The sequence below is a fragment of the Euleptes europaea genome, chromosome 5 (assembly GCF_029931775.1).
Source record: "Euleptes europaea isolate rEulEur1 chromosome 5, rEulEur1.hap1, whole genome shotgun sequence".
Classification (NCBI taxonomy): Eukaryota; Metazoa; Chordata; class Lepidosauria; order Squamata; family Sphaerodactylidae; genus Euleptes; species Euleptes europaea.
This window is the reverse complement of record NC_079316.1, coordinates 101,695,595-101,716,831: the sequence shown is the minus strand read 5'-3', so window position 1 is coordinate 101,716,831 and position 21,237 is coordinate 101,695,595. Positions and strand designations below refer to the sequence as shown.

General features: G+C 44.4%; 1 protein-coding gene across 1 annotated transcript in view; it reads right to left on the bottom strand.

Annotated features, from left to right (window-relative positions):
• The window catches only part of LDB3 (LIM domain binding 3), a 140,780-nt gene extending 120,773 nt beyond the window's left edge, over positions 1-20,007 (bottom strand). The window contains exon 1 of the mRNA XM_056850284.1: positions 19,985-20,007. The gene's annotated coding sequence lies outside the window, so the exon portion shown is untranslated. The remainder of the gene's footprint in view (positions 1-19,984) is intronic.
• Between the last annotated feature and the right edge of the window lie 1,230 nt (positions 20,008-21,237).

Here is a 21,237-nt window from a genome sequence, read left to right as displayed (position 1 = left end):
TTCTGAAACAATATAGATGATTTATACACTAACCAATCTTTTTAAAAAATTGAAAAGGCAATCCCCATTTATTTTTAATATCTTCTCTTGTCAATAGCAGGGTGTCTGAAGTTGCATCGCTGGGCAACTCTGCTATAACATGCTTCAAATACATTTGGATGTATGTAAGAGAGGAGAGTATCAAATATACAGGACGCATTATACAATATTGATTAATACCATCATATTTTTTTCTAGTGTTAACGTCCAAGCCTTTTGAGTGGATCAAAGGGCACAGTGAAACAGATAAAGGGGAAGGAGCAGAAATCTGTCCATGTTTCAGGCTGCACTGATAGTCTACCAATCCTAAACAGAGTTACACCCTTCTAAATCCATTGAGGTCAATGGGCTTAGAAGCTTCGAACTCTGTTCAGGATTGCACTGTACATGCCTTCTATATTAACTGCAGAAATGTGCCTTCTAATTTAATGCATCCTAATGCAGTAACTCTAATGTATTCGCAGTGGCTTGGGTTTACGCCCAGAACTCCATACGAATCAGGGAGGCATTATTCTGTTGAAGATGTTATGCACGTAGAGGGAAAGTTAACAGGGATTTCTCTGACAGCAAAGAGAATGAAGACGCACTCTGTGCATACACCGGAGGCCACTTGTGATTCACCAAGCCAAAAACAAGCCACCAGCAGCTCACTAGGTTTCTGATTTTACTACATGCCTGAAATTGCAAAAACAGAAGGGTTGTCAAGCAAGGAGCCTGACATGGATAGCCCCAGGCTAGCCTGACGTTGTCAGATCTCAAACGCTAAGCAGGGTCGGCCTTGGCAAGAATTTGGATGGGAGACCTCCAAGAAATACCAGGGTCGTGACGCAAAGGCAGGCAATGGCAAACCATCTCTGACCGTCTCTTGCCTTGAAAACCCTACGGGGTCACCATAAGTCTGCTGTGACTTGACAGCATATATATGCACAAGTTTGATCTTCAGGTATTTCTTCAAGCAACCAAACAGTCTGTAAGCTGCATATAATCCTATTATCTATTGCTCTTTTCCATTTTTGTTGTTGTTGCCGTCAAGTCACATCGGACTTAATGGTGACCCCTGGTGGGGTTTTCACGGCAGGAGACGTTCAGAGGTGGTTCGCCATTGCCTGCCTCCGCGTCACGCCCTGGTATTCCTTGAAGGTCTCCCACCCAAATACTTGCCAGGGCCGATCCTGCTTAGCTTCTGAGATCTGGCAAGATCAGGCTGGCCTGGGGCTATCCAGGTCAGGGCTTCTTTTCCACAATCAAGCTTTTTATCCAGTCTTATCGCACTTATTGTCACAGTCATCCCATGAGTCTGGCTCATGGGGCCAGCAGTCCCCAACCTTTTAAAGTCTGTGAGCACCTCCGCAATTCTGACACAGCATAATGGGCAGAACCACAAAATGGCCGATTTAGGAGGTGGGGCCAGCCACAAAATGGTTGCCACAGCTTATCTTCAGTCACAGAGTGAAGATCCTTGCGTAGTGGTGGCAGCTGCTGCCAAAGCAATGTGTTTTTTTAAATCTGCACCGCCAATCGAATCTCCAATGACCAGTCAAAAGTCTTGCTGGGCAATAGCCCCACAGGGCCCCAACCGCTTTCTAGCAACGCTTGGAAGACACCAGGAAAGGTGTCCGGGGGCTCCACGGTCCCCTTGGAACCACATTGGGAATCTCTGGATTAGGCTAAGAAATAGTGCTTGCCAACCTCCAGGTACTAGCTGGAGATCTCCCGCTATTACCACTGATCTCCCGCTGATAGAGATCAGTTCCCCTGGAGAAAATGGCCGCTTTGGCAATTGGACTCTATGGCCTTGAAGTCCCTCCCCTCCCCAAACCCCACCCTCCTCGGGCTCCACCCCCAAAATCTCCAGGTATTTCTCAACCCGGAGCTGGCTACCCTACTTGGAGACCAAGGTCACCCAGAGAGTTTTAGTGCTTTGTGGGATTTGCACGCAATTGCTGCCTACAACATGAAATGATACATAAAACCATTGTGTCCTTATCTAGTGAAGAACCAATGACTCTTTGTGCAGCTAATCTGTTCAATTCTAACTGATTAGTCACCTGCACACTAATCAATGTGCACACTAATCAATGTGCACACTAATCAATGTGCACACTAATCAATGAATTGGTTACATTTAAATACATAATAATGATTCAAATCTCAAGAGAGGGTGCCTTTCTGAGATGAGGAAGTGCCTTTGATCAGGGAAAGCTACGATTCATTGTTACAAGAAAAGCCTTTTAAATATGGGAACCACTATGGCATTTGTCCAGGCTTCAGGTATCATACCCGTCCTATTGATAACAGTGAAAAGTGTAGCTAAGAACGGGGCCCACGGTTACAAGAAAAGCATATGCTTAATATTTTATTCATCTTCACCCATTACAGTTAGCAGAGTGACTACTAAACTGAGCTACTAACCAGCTACTAACCAGCTTGATTATCCCCCGCCCCGCCTTGAATTGACAAATTGGGCTAAGGCGAACCATGCCTAACTATGCCTGCCCTTGCTGTTTTGATGAAAACATATCTTGTGTCCGTCAAGTTATGAGCATTCAAAATTCCTGTTTAAATGATTAACTGAGATAAGGGCAAGTTATGAGTACATGCACATTTGGTAAAGGAAGCCTTCTCTGAGAAACGTTTCCCTAAATAAAAAAGGCAGCTGTTGGCTCACCCGAAGGCAGAGGATGCAGCCTGAGAGCCGGAGTAGCATTACCTATTCTCTGGGGAAGGGAACCGTGAGAGTGAGGATGGGTGGAATAAGGTTTTTTTTAAAAAAGGGCGGTGTTACGCAAATGCGTAACATCATATGGGTGTAACACTGTAGTAATGCAATATTGCAAATAAAAATAAACTAATTAAATATTAATCCACCCCATGCCATAAGTGAAAGGTTTTCAGCACACAAGGTGTTAGGGTTGCCAGGTCCCTCTTCGCCACCGGCGGGAGGTTTTTTGGGTGGAGCCTGAGGAGGGCAGGGTTCAGGACGGGGAGGGACTTTAATGCGATAGAGTCCAATTGCCAAAGTGGCCATTTTCTCCAGGCGAACTGATCTCTATTGGCTGGAGTTCAGTTGTAATAGCAGGAGATCACCTGCTACTACCTGGAGGTTGGCAACCCTACAAGGTGTACTTCTGACCTCAACCCCATGTTTGCTATCACACAGGAGTCCTGATGGACATCCATGAAAAGGGATAGGAAAAAATAAGATTTTGCCACTCCCCACCTAAGCCAAAGGTCTGATAACTAAGAAGAAGAAGAGTTGGTTTTTATAATGCCGACTTTCTCTACCACTTAAGGAAGAATCAAACCGGCTTACAATCACCTTTCCTTCCCCTCCCCACAGCAGACACCCTGTGAGGTAGGTGGGGCTGACAGAGCTCTAAGAGAGCTGTGACTAGCCCAAGGTCACCCAGCTGGCTTCACATGTAGGACTGGGGAAACAAATCCAGTTCACCAGATTAGCCTCCGCCACTCACGTGGAGGAGTGGGGAATCAAACCCGGTTCTCCAGATCAGACTCCACCGCTTCAAACTGCTGCTGTTAACCACTACACCACGCTGGCTCTAACTAAGCAACTTCTCCTTTCTCAAACAAGGAAATTCCAAAACTCAGTTTACAATAAGAATTGTATGTATGTGCCAACAAGTTGCAGCCAACTTATGGTGACCCCAGCAAGGGGCTTTCAAGGCAAGCGAGAAGCCGACGTGGTATGCCATTGCCTTCCTCTGCAGAGTCTTCCTCGGTGGTCCCTCATCCAAGTATAGACCCTACTTATTTTCCAATATCTGATAAGGTCTGACTATACCGTACCATTCTACATCTCACAATAAGAATTAACATACTTAAAATTTGACACATGCTGTGCCATGGTGAGCTAGACCGATGTTTTACAAGCTGACATTTCCATGCCCGCTTACAATTCAGTTCTTTTAGCCCTAGGGTCCGTGCTACCTCCTGGAATACAGGCTTAGGACATGTGCAGGCCTGGGGCTGGCTTCGGTTCCTCAGATTATCTCAAATGTATGATGTTATGACTTCTCTCCCTGGGATTCACTATCTCGAAGTAATTTCACTGTTATGCTTTCCCTGCCTAGAATGCTTTTAACCTGTACCTCGCATACCGAAAGTCATTAGCAGCCTTCCCTGCGTGTAAAGCAGTCAGCTTCTTTTAATCTTGTCTTTTTGCTCCTAATAAAATAGCATTGCTTAGGATTACCTGCCTGGGCGCGTGTGCTTATTGGGATGCTAGGGCCAGACGCCTGAGTCTAACACCTAGTTATCCTCCTCTGCAGACTGGCAGGTGCAACAATGCTGAATATGAATTCTGCTGCGTTTCAAAATTGATCACATGTAATGCCCAGTGGAATGAATGGTTGTTATGGCAATGCTAAACTGAAGGGGGGGAGAAACGTGGCCAATAATTAGGGTTGCCAAGTGCCCAGTGGTGGCTGGTAAAATCCCGCCGATCCACCGGGGTGCCTGCTGACCAGCTGAGGGCCGGCGGGCAGTGCATGCACACGCGCACACATGCAGCGCATGTGTCACTTTTGGGTTTACCCAGAAGTGACGCGGACGCTCTGGCAACCTCGATTAAAACTCTGTGGAAACCATAGAGTTTTGGCCAAGATCACTAGAGCGTCCGGGTGCGTGTGCGTGCTGTGACAGGCGTGCACATGCATCGCGCACCTTGGCCCCGCAAGGCTTCTACCGGTAGAGCTATGGGGCCTGGCAAGCCTACCAATAGTGGCTCCCTGGGGCCATTTCAGATCAGGAAAAATTGTGCATCGGGAAGGTCTAACCTCCTTCTCCCCACATGCTGGGGTCCTGATCTGAAGTGGTAAACATGAAACCCCAGAACACATTTCTGGAGCTGACCACAGCAAATCTCTGGGGAAAATTTAGTGTAGTTAGTTAAGCCCTTTAACATCTATACTGCTCATCGGGCATAGAAGTGAATATGGCAACCTTACAATTTCCACGTTTTGGGGAACACTCATGAAATTTTACGTGCAGTGTCAGGGGCTGTCTTGAATGCCAGCAGACCTGAGGACCAGAGGCGGGTAGCGTAGTCAAATGGCAGTTCAAGGGTCGATACTGGGCGGTTCAAAGTCTGGGATTAAAGTCAGAATCAGAAGTGAAGTCTAACTGCCAAGTCAAAAGTCTGTTCCAAGGTCAAAGCCTCAAGAGGATCAGACAATATCGGACTCCAAAGAGGACACATGGTGATAGTAACAGGTTGTTCCCATACTGGCCTGGATGCAAGTGCCTGCTTAAATAGGCCTCGGGTGAACCAGCTGTTGCTTGTTCTTCTGACTCAGCATTCCTTGCTGTGTGTAGCTCATTCGCCTCATCACTGTCAGCAGTTTTAAACTGTGGTTTTATTGTATTTATTTACATTGCCTTCAAATTGTTCTTATTGCATTTGTTGTATTTTTATTGCAAATGGAAAGGTATTTTATTAGTTGTTTATTAATTGAGCTCCGCTTTGCAGTGGGAGGGCGGTATATAAATTGAAATAAATAAATAAATAACATAAACAAATAATGCCGTAGTAAAGAGGCCACAGTACAGCCATCTTGGGTTGAAGGTTAAATTGGCACAACCTAGTCTTTGCTCCATGCTTGCAGGGAAAATATGTGCCGGATGACATGGTTATCTAAAAATTAGCGAGCTTAGAGAAAAAATACTCAGTGTACTAGTTGGCTGAGGGGAGGTTGGTTCCATAGTACATGGAAGATGCTACAATTTACAATTGCTTATTGTTAAGAGCAAAATCATCCGGACAACGCGTGATCACCACCCCAATATGGACATAAGAATATGTGTGCGCGTGCTTATATTAACATAGCCAAATAAGGCTAAAAGAAGGTGGACTTGGTAAAACCTGTGATCCTCTTTGTGAACATGGTATAAAAGGGCAGAGCTAATGTTTGCGCGTCAGACCTCTGCTGTTAGAATCTCCTGAGTTGCCCTTTGTTAGAATAAACCAATTTTTAAACCTTTTCCCTCTATTTCTGGAGTCCAACTGGTGGAGTAAATTGGGAGCAATACACACACAAGGCCGAGAGCCTATTTTGGCACCAATACTAATATATCTGACCAGCCGTCTCAGGTTGGAAATACCTGAGTTGTTAATACAGGTGAGCTTAGGGTTGCCAGTTCCAGGTTGGGAAATACCTGGAGATTTTGAGGGTGGAGCCTGAGGAGGGCGGGTTTTGGGGAGGGGAAGGACTTCAATGCCATAGAGTCCAATTGCCAAAGCGCCCATTTTCTCCAGGTGAACTGATCTCTATCGGCTGGAGATCAGTTGTAATAGCGGGAGATATCTGCTAGTACCTGGAGGTTGGCAGCCCTAGGTGAGCTAACACTCCTTGTAAATGATCAGGGAGACCAGTATCATCACGTTCGGTCAAGATCGTCACTCAGGCCAGGTCCGGATATGCCATCGTACGAGGCGGTCATGAGGCAGCAGAGTGCTGAGATGCTAGAATGAACGGCGCCACTTCACAATGCAACAGAGGGATGACATTTTATAGCCCCTCTAGATTAATAATGTTCTGTCAATGGAAAACTAGCATCACAATAGAATCTTTCCCCCCTAGATGTCCTCATTTTTATTTGGAGGGTGTTTTTAATTCGGGAAACACTGAAAATGTGTTTTTCCACCAGCAGTTCTGAAGTTGTACAGCCCATTCTAAGAGTAGCAGTTCTCTTACAAAGGAATTTTAAAGGGAGATTGGAAAGAGAAACTGCTGAATTACAGTTGATATTCAAACTAAAGTCAATGCATTTACCTGGGCTGAATAAAGACCTTGCATTCATGGCCCATTACCAATGCTGATTTCTCCACACCCATCTCTCCCCTGGACATCACAGACTCTTCTGCATATCACACCTAATCCCATCAAGCCTGCTATTCACATTTACATACTGTTCCTCTACTTAAAGACCGATGGATTCACATTCTAGCTGTATCTGAAGAAGTGAGCTGTGGCTCACGAAAGCTCATACCCTACCAGAAAATATTTTGGTTAGTCTTTAAGGTGCTACTGGACTCTTGCACTTTTTGACTAGCCCATTCTAAGGTTCATCTACCTCAGTTGAATGCATCGGCCAAGCCTAAACTGAATAGCATGACAGGAATTTATTCTGTTTTGCCTTTAGAGCATCCAAAGGAGCTACTTTTCAGGCCATTCAAAGCAAAGGCACCTTTCAGAGAGGGCTGACAATCAGAACCCCCCCCCCCCCCGGGTCGCATTACATATAAATTATTTAAAGAAATAAATATGTATGAGATGCTTCTCTGCCTATCGTGTTCGAAGTGGCTTACAATAAATTGAGCAATGAAAGGCATGTTAATAAAGCATAAAAGTTTCAACAGAAATAGCAGTTAATACATTCCTCTCAAAAGCAGCATAAATAATATTATCCTAATGTAAAATAAGGAACACAAAAATATAATCATATCCAGTCAGCCACCTTCCTGGATCTACATATGAAATGACTACAGTTAGGCCAACTTAACTGTTGTTAACTGGTTCTATCTGCTATGTATACTTGCTAGAGTTGCCAATCTCCAGGTGGTGACTGGAGATCTCCCGCTATTACAACTGATCTCCAGGTGATAGCAATCAGTTCCCCTGGAAAAAATGGCCGCGTTGGCAATTGGACTCTATGGCATTGAAGTCTTTCCCCTTTCCAAACCCTGCCCTCCTCAGGCTCCGCCCCCAAAATCTCCAGGTATTTCCCAGCCCAGAACTGGCAACCCTAATACTTGCCCAAACAACAACATGTTTCTATCATGGTTCATGTGAAAGAGGAAATAGTACTGAGAAAGAAATTACACATAACTCTGGTAAAAAAAAAAAAAGCCTGAGAAAGGGTTGCCAACCTCCAGGTGGGGCCTGGAGTTCTCCTGGAATAAGAACTGATCTCCAGGCCCCAAAGATCAGTTCCTCTGGTGGAAATGGCAGCTGCAGACTTTATGGTGTCACGTCCCCATTGAGCTCCTTCTCCTCCACAGGCTCCACTCTGAAATTTCCAGGAATTTCCCATGCTGGAGTTGGCTACCCTAGCCTGAGAGGATTTAAGGTCTTTTTGCTTGGGCATACAGCCAGAGTAATTTTAAGAGCAAATTGTAAATTTAATACATTTTTAAAGCATTTCTTAAAATAGCTTTCTCAATACGTGGTTTTTATAAATCTGTCGGCCACAGTTACTCTCTCTGGACAGGGAAGAGAAGAAGAAGAAGAGTTGCTTTTTAGGTGCCGACTTTCTCTACCACTTAAGGGAGATTCAAACCAGCTTACAGTCACCTTCCCTTCCCCTCCCCGCAACAGACACCCTGTGAGGTAGGTGAGGCTGAGAGAATGTGACTTGCTCAAGGTGACCCAGCCAGCTTCGTGTGTAGGAGTGGGGATACATAAAGAGAATATAAAGTTAGTAGAACTGGGCCCACTGAGTTGTCTACAGCATGAATACAGTTAAGGATGTGTGTGCTTGATCACTGGAGCAGTGGGCATCCAATAAGCCACTTAACCCTTCCTAAAGTAAGAATGGGGTATAAGCAAAGGAGTCTCTTGCGTTTTTTTAAGATGACTCCAGGAAGGAAAATTGCACATGAGATCTTTGTTTCATAAACACCTGGATTATTTTATTTAATTAAACAGTTGGGTTTCTTTAAATTACATCTTAGGGCCTCTTCATACATGTAGAACTTGCAATACAGACATAATTTCCATTTAAGATTTGCTCTGAATCCTCTGCAAGGTGTGGATGACCTTGCACACAGCTCACAACATATGAACATGACATACATGCTTCATTCACGTCCCAGGCCACCACAGCCTCTCACACCACGTGTACACACTGCAAGCTACATATGTGAAATCTTCACAGATGACAAACTACATGTAGGATTTGCTTCTGTGTAGGATTTAACAATAAGGGAGGGAAGGTGGCATGGTATTACCCTGATCTCATCAGATCTCAGCAGCTAAGAAGGGTCAGTACTTGGATGGGGAACCACCAGGGAAGACTGCAGAAGAAGGCAATGGCAAACCACCTCTGCTTCTCACTTGACTTGACGGCCCCTTGCTGGGCAGTTGGGATATGACATCACTTATGTACATCGAATTTAACAATACCTTATATAACACTTTTGAGAGTGCAAAGCATCGCCCAAACATTATTTCAGTAATCCGTGCATCAGCTTTATAATGTAGGTAGGGTTGCCAGGTCCCTCTTTGAAACCAGTGGGAGGTTTTTGGGGCAGAGCCTGAGGAGGGTGGGGTTTGGGGATGGGTGGGACTTCAATGCCATAGAGTCCAATTGCCAAAGCGGCCATTTTCTCCAGGGGATCTGATCTCTATTGGCTGGAGATCAGTTGTAATAGCAGGAGGTCTCCAGCCACTACTTGGAGGTTGTAGTCAACCTCCAACTACTTGGAGGTTGGCAACCCTAAATATAGGTCACTATCAGTAGCATTCTGTGCATTTAACTGTTTATTTAAAATACTTACATCCTGTGTTCTCAGACAGATGTCTACTTAGGTGCTTCCCTGGAATCAGAAAGCTTATGAAACTTCTGCAGGTACCAGTGATGTAAAGTTAAATAGATATTTAAGGGGAAGGGGTGGCAGAGGTTGAGAGAAAGTGATTTGCCTGGAGCACCTACTGAGTTGAAATCACAACTATTACATCCTGTGTGAAGATATCTGGAATGCCCCACAAGGTGGAGTTCTAGTTCTTCCATGATCCGGAGAAAGGGTCAGATGTTCCCTTAAACAAAAGTCTTTTCCTTCCAAATAGCAACGACACCAAGCCAGAAAAAGAAGGTCAAAAGCTTTGGAAGATGTTTTGGTCAAAATCATTTTGAGGAACAGGACGAGAGGGACAGATATCAAAATGGCCAAAGTTCACAAAGCCCCAGTGAATATTACCCTTTAGGTGACTGCTAAAAACAGTAGGGAGGTGTCACTGGAATGTTAACAGCAGTACTGTACCAACTTTGTATCTGGCACGCGAGGGAAGGAATGATCACCTCAAGGCTCAAAATAGCAGCACCATCATGCTTTGACAATTAATGTCAGATCTGTCGCACAACTGGAAATGTGATCGGATACTGATTTATTGTTGTACCTCTAAGTTATGTTAGCCATGGCTTTCCTCAAGAACTTTGAAAATGAACTGAGGCATAGGAGGAATATATTATTAGCACATATTACATATGTGCCAAACTTCTACACGACTGCAGCATAGAACAAAACTGAGCTATCTAAGGATTCAGCCCTTAAGGCAGAGAAGACATGCTTGTAAATAACTAGGGATACAAAGCACAGAGAGGTTGCTGAGTATGATTTCCAATGGCCAAACTTTATTACCCTACATAACTCCTGGTCGCACAGCAAGGTTGTAGTAGGATGGACTCCTTCTTTAGGTACTTCTGCCACTGACCCAGCTGGTAGTCATTTTTGTAAAATATGGATTTAAGGATCTTAGCTGCTAGATTTATGTCACCAGAATCCAGAGGATGATATATTTTGGGAAATCACTTCCAAGACAGCACTTGGCGTGTGTGTGAGGCACCAGTTTCCTACCGTGATTACTCTACCTCAGTACCCTAGGGTTGTCAACCTCCAGGTACCAGCTGGAGATCTTCTGTTATTACAGCTGATCTCCAGGTGATAGAAATCAGTTCCCCTGGAGAAAATGGCCGCTTTGGCAATTGGACTCTACGGCATTGAAGTCCTCCCCTCCCCAAACCCTGCCCTCCTCAGGCTCTGCCCCAAAAACCTCCCACCAATGGCGAAGAGGGACCTGGCAACCCTACAGTACCCCTCTTGTCCAATAGAACATTACTCTAGATTGGAGGCTTTAATAGAGTTGCCAGGTCCCTTTTTGCCAGCTCTGGGTTGGGAAATTCCTGGAGGTTTGGGAGGTGGAACCTGGGGAAAGGTTTGGGAAAGGGAGGGACTTCAGCACAGTATAATAGCATTGAGTCCACCCTCAAAAGCAGCCATTTTCTCCAGGGGATCTGATCTCTGTAGTCTGGAGATCAGTTGTAGTTCCAGGAGATCTCCACGCTCCACCTGGAGTAGGGATGCCAGCCTCCAGATGGGACCTGGGGATCTCCTGGAATTACAGCTCATCTCCAGACTACAGAGATCAGATCCCCTGGAGAAAATTGATGCTTTGGAGGGTGGTCTCTGTGGGGCTCTACCCCACTGAAGTCCTTGTCCTCCCCAGGCTCTTTCGCCAAATCTCCAGGAGTTTCCCAACCTGAATCTGGCCTCCCTACCCCCCCACCCTAGGGTTGCCAACCTCCTGGTAGTTAGCACAGGAGCGAATGGATATAACAAAGTGCACATGTTTATATTGCTACAACATATAACATAGAGTCACAACTATACACTTAGAACAACCATTTTTCCCATGTTATTCTGAACAGCCCCCATCTACTCTCCAATCTTCCCCCCTCTTCTTTCAGCTGCTACCATGAAGTTACTGGTTGCTGGACAGCTCCCCCCCCCTCGTTGTCACAAAGGGAGTGGCGATAGGGTTGCCAGCTCTGGGTTGGGAAATACCTGGAGATTTTGGGGGTGGAGTCTGAGGAGGGTGGGATTTGGGGAGGGGGGCAGACTTCAATGGGGTATAATGCCATAGAGTCTACCTTCCAATGCAGCAATTTTCTCAAGGAGGACTGATCTCTGTTGCCTGGAGATCAGTTGTAATAGCAGGAGATCTCCAGCCGCCACCACCTGGAGGCTGGCAACCCTAAGTGGCGAGGAGGAAAGAAAGAGAAAGATGCAAAGGGCAGGAGTGGCCATTAGGAAGGGCTGCCCTGTGACTAGTTGGGTTGCCAGCCTCCAGGAAATAGCTGGCGATCTTCTGCTATTACAACTGATCTCCAGCCGATAGAGATCAGATCACCTGGAGCAAATGGCAGCTTTGGCAATTGGACTCTATGGCATTGAAGTCACTCCCCTCCCCAAACCCTGCCCTCCTTAGGCTCAGCCCCAAAAACCTCCTGCAGGTGGTGAAGAGGGACCTGACAAACTTAGTGACTAGGGTTCCCAGCTGCCTGCTAATGGCGGGCAATTGCCCGCTGATCCATGTCACTATTCGCGACACTCACCTGGTCCACTTTTGGTTCCCGACCCACAAGTTGGGAAACACTGCTTTCAGACGACTGCAGAAATCTGGCTAAAACTGAAAGCAGGCTGTGTCTGCTGACTTAACAGGGTTGCAAAATGTTTAAAGCGAACTGCTGAAATTGCAGTCACTTATGGCAGAAAATTATCCACAGCACCAACAGGCCAAAGGGTGATATATCCTGTGACCTATATAAAGAGTTCCAAGCCAGAACGGATTGCTGATATGAGCGATGCCGGGATCGGTTCTTGTATATAGGCTATCTTTACTTCCCTTTTGCTTGCCCATTCTCAGCTGTGTAGCTGCTGAATCTGACAGCAAGAAATAAACCTACTCCCACCTTCTGGTCCTCTGCCCAGTCAGTGCAAAGCGCTGGAATAAAAAGCCCTTAGCTTGTATTTTCCATGTTTGTTTTATTAACAGTTATTCAGTAAATGTAAATGAAGAACAATATTTAACTGCTAGTATTTGGGTCTTTGCATTTTCCAAATACTTTTAGCTCCCTCCAACACCATCGCCAGTTGTCTGGCTACCGGCCTGGATTTGGGAGCTCACATTTCTTTTTCTTTGTGTCAGGATAAGCGCTAACATGTATACGTGCTGTCAGAGAGCAAGGGGAACAGAAGTTAGGACAAGTTGTTCGGATTTAGGCATGTCTACCGTTCAATGGCATCAAACTACATCTACCATGAAGCGGCCCCCTTTCAATAAGCAGGAGATTGGTTCCGAGTCATTTCGTGACTTGCTGCTTGCTCCCATTTGAAACCAAATGTAAACCGAAGCTCTAATATGAATCTGTGCCAGTGATTTAATGGGACAATGTCAGTATTATTTAAGTACCCATAACTGTCACTGTTGTCAAGTTTTGTTAAATCTTTCCAGATTGGATCTTGGCTTTAAAAACACTCTACCTATAAGACACCTGGCAAACCTTTCCGCCTTGAGACAGCTCGATAACTGTGTTCTATTTTGTATCTGTCAAATTGTATTCAGGCGCTCAGAAATGATGAGAAGATCTTTCCCCTTACAATTGCCTCGGCTGCTTTTGCTTATTTTCCAGTTGAAATAAATAGCTTAAATTTGTGACACACACAAAAATGGGGGCACTTAAGTGTTATTACCCCCTATAAAAGTGTGTGATTTCAGAGGAAAGCTGGGCAATAAACCTCCCAGGATAACACACTTGTTCCCATTTAAAATATCTCTTAAGGATAAGGAACGATAAATATATAAAATAGACAGCAAGTAGAACTTTTCTCTCTCTTTTGTTTTACTGTGAAGAAAGCTCATGTAAATCTGGCATCTTTTTCAAAGAGAGGGATTGGCCAATTTGAGACAAGATCAAGTAAAATAGGTCTATTGGGGTATTACCAAATTGCACAGGAATTTTAGATGATGTTTAGAGTGTAGCTGTGGTCCCCTCTGGAAAATTCCGGCATCCCTCTCTGAATTTTCAGCTCTCATTGTACAGAAGTATTGTTCCTCTAGCTCTTTTTTATTTGCAATAATATAAGGGAAAATGTGTGTTATTCAAATCAATTGTTCAGCAAGAAACCTGATCGCATCTTTTAGTGCTTCTACCAGTGGATACAAATTCAGCAATTTAAAACTGTTGTTAAAGTTTATTTGCCTATATATAATTAAATAATTGTAAATGTATTAGCCCCCTTCTGTATTACATCTTTTAAATGCATACCCCTCCTTAGGGTTGCCATGTCCCTCCTGGCCACCAATGGGGGATGGGGTAGGGTTGCCAGGTCCCTCTTCACTACTGGCGGGAAGATTTGGGGGTGGAGCCTGAGGAGGGTGGGGTTGGGGAGGGGAGGGACTTCAATGCCATAGAGTCCAACTGCCAAAGCGCCCATTTTCTCCAGGTGATCTCTGTCGGCTGGAGATCAGTCGTAATAGCAGGAGATCTCCTACTACTACCTGGAGATTGGAAAGAAAAAAGGCACCACTGCGCGTGTACCTAAAGGTTTGGAAATTAGCACAGGAGCTAATGGATATAACAAAGTGCAAATGTTTATATTGCTACAACATATAACAGAGTCACAACTATACACTTAGAACAACCTAAATAATTATCCTACTATGTACGATATATATTACAACAATCAAGTAGAAACAAACAGACTTGAAAATTCAAAGTATAGGTTATATTCACAAGAAAGTCCTGTGTTCCTCTTCATGTTTTAATGATGTTTCTAACGTTACCATGAGATGATGCCAAAACTGAAGAAGGGATACAGTCGTTTCGAATTTTTTGGCTTTACATTTCTTCATCAGTCCCTCCTTAGACATGCAAAAACATAATATCTTCTCATATTGGGATGATATTATATGAGAAGATATTATGTTTTTGTATGTCTAAGGAGGGACTGATGAAGAAATGTAAAGCCAAAGAATTCGAAACGGCCGTATCCCTTCTTCAATTTTTGGCATCATCTCATGGCATCATCTCTTTGTACAACACAACTCTTAATGAGGCTTATGCCCATGGACTGTAGCTGCATCGTTACAGAATTGCAATTCTTTATACTTTGGTATCTGTATTGATATGTATTCACGTGTTGTGGCTTATTGGGTGTCAGTAAGTTTACTTTGTTAGCTATTATGCTGCTGTGGTTCATTGGGTGTTAGTAAGTTTACTTTGTTAGTAAGCTAATATGCAGACATGAGGTTAATGTCTTTCTATTAAACACAATTTTGCTACACTAATATTGTGGAATATATTGTGAGCCTACGTGCTGCCCAGTACCTGGAGATGGGCAACCCTACCTGTGAGGGGCCCTTCAAGTGCTGCGCAGGAAGACTAGATAGACCAATCTCTAACACAGTATGCATCCACGCATCATTGCATCATTGCACTACAGTGATTGTTTGTCACTGGATTTTCTTGTATGACCACACCAATCCCATTGCAAATGCTCTGTAGTGTAACAATAAAAGAATAGCCAATGTATGGATGCAGCAGAAGGATGCCCTGCTGTATTTTCCTGTGCAGACAAGACAATCCAGGAAGTGAATGACTGCTGCATTGAAACAACAGGGTAATATTCATCAAGGTGTCGATGTGTCCCATGATTTGAGAGGGGCTGGGATGTGAAGAAAGAAAGCACTTCTACCAGGAAGAAGAAAATCCCAGTCTCTAAATCTGGACAGGGGAAATGGCTGGAAACGCTGCTAGAATACTTCAGAACCCAGGACCCCAACTTTTTGAGCCTGTGGGCAGCGTTGGATTTCTGGCACGGTGTGGTGGGCGCAGCCAGAAAATGACTGCTACATTCAGTCACACCGTGAAGATCCCTTGTGCTGTGGTGGCAGCTACTGCCAAAGCAAAGTTTTTTTAAAAAAAACCTGCACAGCCAATCAAATCTCCAATGGTCAACCAGAAACCTTGTTGGACCAAAGCTCCACCTAGCCCCACCCTCTTTCTAAAAACATTACAAGGCATTTTAAAGGGCCAACATTTGTGGTCCAGAAAGCCTTTGGACAGCCTTCTCCTAACCAGTTTTTGGCAGTTTCATTCGTGAATGGAAAAAAGAATTAATTCTCCACCATATTTGTAATGCAGCTACGAGGATGTGCATTTGGATTTTTTTAAAAACTGCAATTTAAATTTTTTTGACTCCCAATGTATGTGGAGGGAGGGAGAAGAGACTCCAAATATCTTTCAAATCAATGAGTTGGATTGAACCAGCTTTTCTGTTTGTGAAAAAGGGAGGAGGAGATGCCCATGAATCTCTCTCTCTAAAAAAAAGGCTATAAATAGATCATGGCCTCTGCAAGGACTAAACCAAGATTCTGGTGGGACTGTAATAAAGAGGTTAATTGGGTGAGATTGCATGGAAAAGGCAGTTGGATCGAACCTAATGTTACTATAAATGGTGTGTGATTAGGGTTGCCAACTTCCAGGAACTAGCTGGAGATTTTCTACTATTACAGTTGATCTCCAGCCAGCAGAGATCAGTTCATCTGGAGAAAATGGCCACTTTGGCAATTGGACTCTGTCAATGAAGTCCCTCCCCTCTCCAAACCCCACCCTTCTCAGGCTCCGCCCCCAAAAATCTCCAGGTATTTCCCAACCCAGAGTTGGCAACCTTATGTGTGATCCATTATGATCTGGGCCTCTGGAGATCAGGCGTCACTCCAGTAGACATAGGCTTATAATGTGACCTTTGGTAAATCATTATCAGGCTGTTGGCTTCTTTTCCCCGCTTGGAAAAATGATAATAACCATGACCTGACATGATTATTGTTAATGGAAAATTGCTACGTAACTTAAAATACATACAACAATACTTGCCTTTTCACTTGCACATTAACAGGTCTTAACCGAGCTGATACACTATATTTTTACACCTGTTTAGTAATCATGACTTCCTCCCAAGGAATCTTGGGAAATGTAGTTTAGAGAGGTTACTGAAAATTCTGTCTGACCGGTTACCCCACTGGACTCAAGTTTTCAGGGCTTTCGGGACAAACGAGTAACTACTGAAGCAGTTTAGATCTGTAATATAGACATAACTGCTTGGAAGGTTTTCTCTCTCTCCTTTCTGTTGAATTATAGATTCTAGAGCACTGGTTCCCAACCAGGGGTCCATGGACCCCCAGGGGTCCGCGAGAACTAAATTAAGGTCCGCGAAACAAAGTTATAAACCCATAATAAATTAATATTTTCAATTAAAAGTTCTCTATTATAAAATATATATATTCAAATATAACTCTAAGTTTAATGTTTAACTAACAGTTATGATTAAAGTTTATTTTCAAATTCCCGGAATTTTTATTTTGAACCTTGGGGTCCCTGCACCAAACAAAAAAGTCCTAGTGGTCCCTGGTCAAAAAAAGGTTGGGAACCACTGTTCTAGAGGAAGGCTGTTCAGTTCCAATCTGTATTGCTTTACTTAGAATAAAATCCAGCAGCAGCTGCTTAAAGGGTCAGCAGTTTGAGACTGCTAAATTGAGACTCGTTAGTGTTACAATACTGTTAAGCACATCTCCGTGATGCCAGAATGTAACTTTAGTTAACCTATTAAAGAAACAAGGTCTCATTGGACCGGATCCCTCAGATCTGGAACAAGTATTTCCAAATAAAAATAGTGTATGAGTTCACTGATGTTGGATCAGTTTTTTTTTTTTTTAATAATTTTGCCTTTAAAAAAAAGCAGGGACCGCCAAATTGGGAGCCCCAGTAGTCCAGGAGATGGAAATGTAGTTTAATGCAGAAACTGAGGTTCTCACAAACAACCATTGCTCGGAATAATGCTGGTAGCATGGTTAGGGTTGCCAACTTGGGGCCTGGAGAACTCCCAAATTTTCAACTGATTAGAGATCAGTTCCCCTGGAGAAAATGCCTGGACTCTATGGCATTATACCCTGCTGAGGTCCATCCCCTCCCCAAATCCTGCCTTTCCCAGGCTCCATCCTAAAATCTCCAGGAATGTCCCAATCTGGAGTTGGCAACTCTAAGCACAATGTAAAGGGTTAGGCTTGAACCAGGGAGACCCAGACTGAAATTCCTGTTCAGTCGAAAACTTACGGAATGACCTTGGACTAGCTACCACCAGTCAGCTTAACCCAGTGTATTTTAACCCATCAGTCATGACTAGGGTTGCCAGCTCCGAGTTGGGAAATACCTGGAGATTTTGGGGGCGGAGTCTGAGGAGAACGGGTTGGGGAGGGGAGGGACTTCAATGCCATAGAGGCCAATTGTCAAAGCAGCCATTTTCTCCAGGTGAATTGATCTCTATCGGCTGAAGATCGTTTGTAATAGCGGGAGATCTCCAGCCACCACCTGGAGGTGGGAACCCTAGTCACGACCCTCAAATGGGTCATGGAGCTCCATCTGCTGGGCCACACCCCAGAGTCACCATTTTCTTTTTTTGCTGGTTTTTGGAAGGAGCTGGTATGCGTGTGTGGAAAGGAACGGGCATCCTGCCGCCTGCCACTTTGAATGCATGTTGAGAAGATCAGCAAGATGAGAGGTCCCTCAGTGATACCAAAAGGATTCCTCCATGATTCTGACCCATGACCCTTCACTATGGTACATATCCTGACGCTCAGCATGTTTCTTAATCCCTGGCTTTCTTGGTCCACAGCCCATGGACATGTCCTTTATATGGGTGAGGTCATAAATCTGCATCAGCCTCTTCGCATCCCATGATTCTGACGTCACGTACTTGTCAGCAGGAATTCATGGTCGGTCCCGAATGTGGGAAGTTTGAAGACCACAGGCTTAACCTACCTCCCAAAGTTGTTGGGAGAGTATGGGCCCCACACTATGGGGGGGGGGGAGAACTCATGTATGCCACCTGGAGCTTCCTGAAGGAAAGGTGTGAGGAAAACATAGTAAATAGCAACAAAGCTTTCCCATTTATAGAGCTCAGACAGGGCATTATAGTCATACCGCATCCAAAGAGGTGGAACAAAACTTAAGAGTTCATCTGAATTTTAAAACTTTGCATTTTTTGTCACATGTAGAAGGGTGGACAATTTTTTTTAAATCATGCATGGACTAGAAGTTGGCAGAGCCAGAGAGAATTATTTTGGGGTCTGGGGCTGCAGATTGCAACCCCTGCTTTAAGAATCACAAGTAATTCTCAAGTATTATTCTATTCGGGACCTTGATTCTTAGGCTGTGAATTTGTTCTGTCGGGTCTCAGTAGAAGAACCGCACAAGTTTTGAAACACGTAGCGTGAAAGAGCATTCTTTCATGGCAGAAAGAAAAGCCAAAAAATGAACAGTGATTTCCAGTTATTTAAAAAATAATGTTTATATCAATTTATTTGGGGTTCATCTATATAAAACCACCAGTTGTTTAAATTGCTCAAGCATTGGCTGCAATCCTGCTTAGGAGTGGGCCCATTAAAACTATGGGCCTTTCTTCTGAGTAAACACATATGAGTCGACATGTAGCCCTAGCCTATCTAATTATCCAGTCACAAAGACACTGCTGAGTCAGTCAGTCTTGGACACTTCGGCTAATGAATATTTTTTTTAATGTTTGAATCGGAAGAGAAGCCGGGCTTTTAGCTGCGGAAGACTTTTAAGGGAAATAAAACATCCTTTCGGCAAGTGCCAGAGAATCGTTCCATGTCCTCAGCACGCACGTCTGTTAGTCAGCAGCTTGTTAGGAAAAGATAAAAGAAGGGAAAATGATCATTATATTATGCAGATTTTAGACAGGTTAGCAGTGCGCTGTCGGATGTTAAAAGCATCAGTCGAATACTTGGGCGACCCCGGAGTTTCGGGAAAGCGTAAGAGACGGGAGAAAATTAAGGGCGAAAACGCACGGTCGCTTGAGCCTCCTTTCTTCCCTGTTCCAGCCAGGATTCAGCCAGGATCGAACGCACATTCGTGCGTTCGATCCTGGCTGAATCCTGGCTGGAACAGGGAAGAAAGGAGGCTCAAGCGACCGTGCGTTTTCGCCCAAAGAAGCTGATCCGAGTGTGATTAGTGAACAAACGGCCTGCCCATAAATCCCAACTGGTACATCCGTCGGATTAATAGCCCAGCAGGCACAAGCATGAAATGCAAAAAAATAAAAAAATAAAATAAAAATTAAAAAAAACCCAAAAAAACATGACAGCAACCTCACTAAATAAAACCGGCGTGCTTGATTCGGAGAGGAAAGTGGAAAAAAGGGGGGGGGCACACACACAAGAAAAGAGGGCAGCAACATCGGTTCACATGCAGACATTGCAAAGTAGACAGCAACAGCCTTTTTTGAGACTAGAAAGAGGATTAGTGCAGCTAGAGAGTGATGACAAGCAAAGCAGCCGGCCGCCTCTACCTGGGAACCGCTCTGCAGATCCACTCTGGGGCTCTTGTGGCTTCTCCGCCTGCTCCAGCTGCTCATTTATTTGATCGCCTCCATGCCCCCCCCCAGTGACGTCGCCCTTTCAGGGCAGCATGGGGGGGGTGGATTTCCTTAAGGTGGATCTCTTAAAGAGGCAGCTGCCCATTTATTTGCAAACCTTGTTCAGACTGAAATCTGCCAGTTTCTTCTTCTAGGGGCAGGAAGCAATTTCCTTCCCAAGCCACTAAAAATAGAAATAGGAACTATCAGGAAAATCAAAGTTGATGTGGATACTTAAATTAAAAACAACGACAGTTTGACGATATTGTGGAAAGGAGCCAGCATACAAAGCAAGCTGAAAATTAAATCATTCCCACCCAGATGGGGAGGGTGGGGGATTGATGAATTGAAAGAGTCAGCAAAGAGCTTCCTTGTTGACTGAAAGGGAACTGTTCCCAAACTTCACGCCTGGGTGAGCTTTTCCCTCCAGTCAGCACAGAGCCGCCCCAGAGCAGAAGATGCTCCTATAAATTGTGGCAATTGGAACCACTCTTGTGAACTTTGCTGAGATAATGTGGTTTTTTTTTTTTAATTCAAACCTCTAGATAGGGTTGCCAACCTTCAGGTGGCCTGGAGAAAGAAAGGCTCAGTGCTGTATGGATAATGGAAGGAATCCAGACAGCACTCACACAATATATATTAAAGTACTAATTTATAAAGGTGAAGGAAGGTGCAAAAGTGAACAATATATACAACAAGGTAATAACCAGATACACATATAGATATCAATAGCAGTCCAGCAGTAAAAAAGTTCAATGTATAAATATCCTGGGAGTCAGGTAAGTCAATGTCAATTCCTGAGTGTCCTGAGTAACAGGTAAGAAAATTTTTATACTCAAATATAGACTTCTTTAGGTGTTGTAAATTGCTGGAAAGCGGAGTCCCAGGCAGGAGCCACGGAGGGAAGCTGTTCGGACGTGTTGTCTAGATCCAAATCACGTTTCGCTCATGGCTTCATCAGCTATCTGTATCAATAAAGTGCAAGGAAAAAACACAGTCTCATAGGACCAGAAGAAATTCATGTAGGTCTCAAAGTGGACAAGTGCACCTGTTGCACTTGCCTCTTTGGCAATTGGACTCTATGGCATTGAAGTCCCTCCCCTCCCCCAACCCCGCCCTCTTCAGGCTCCGCCCCCCAAAACCTTCCCCCGGGTGGCAAAGAGGGACCTGGCAACCCTACCTCTAGG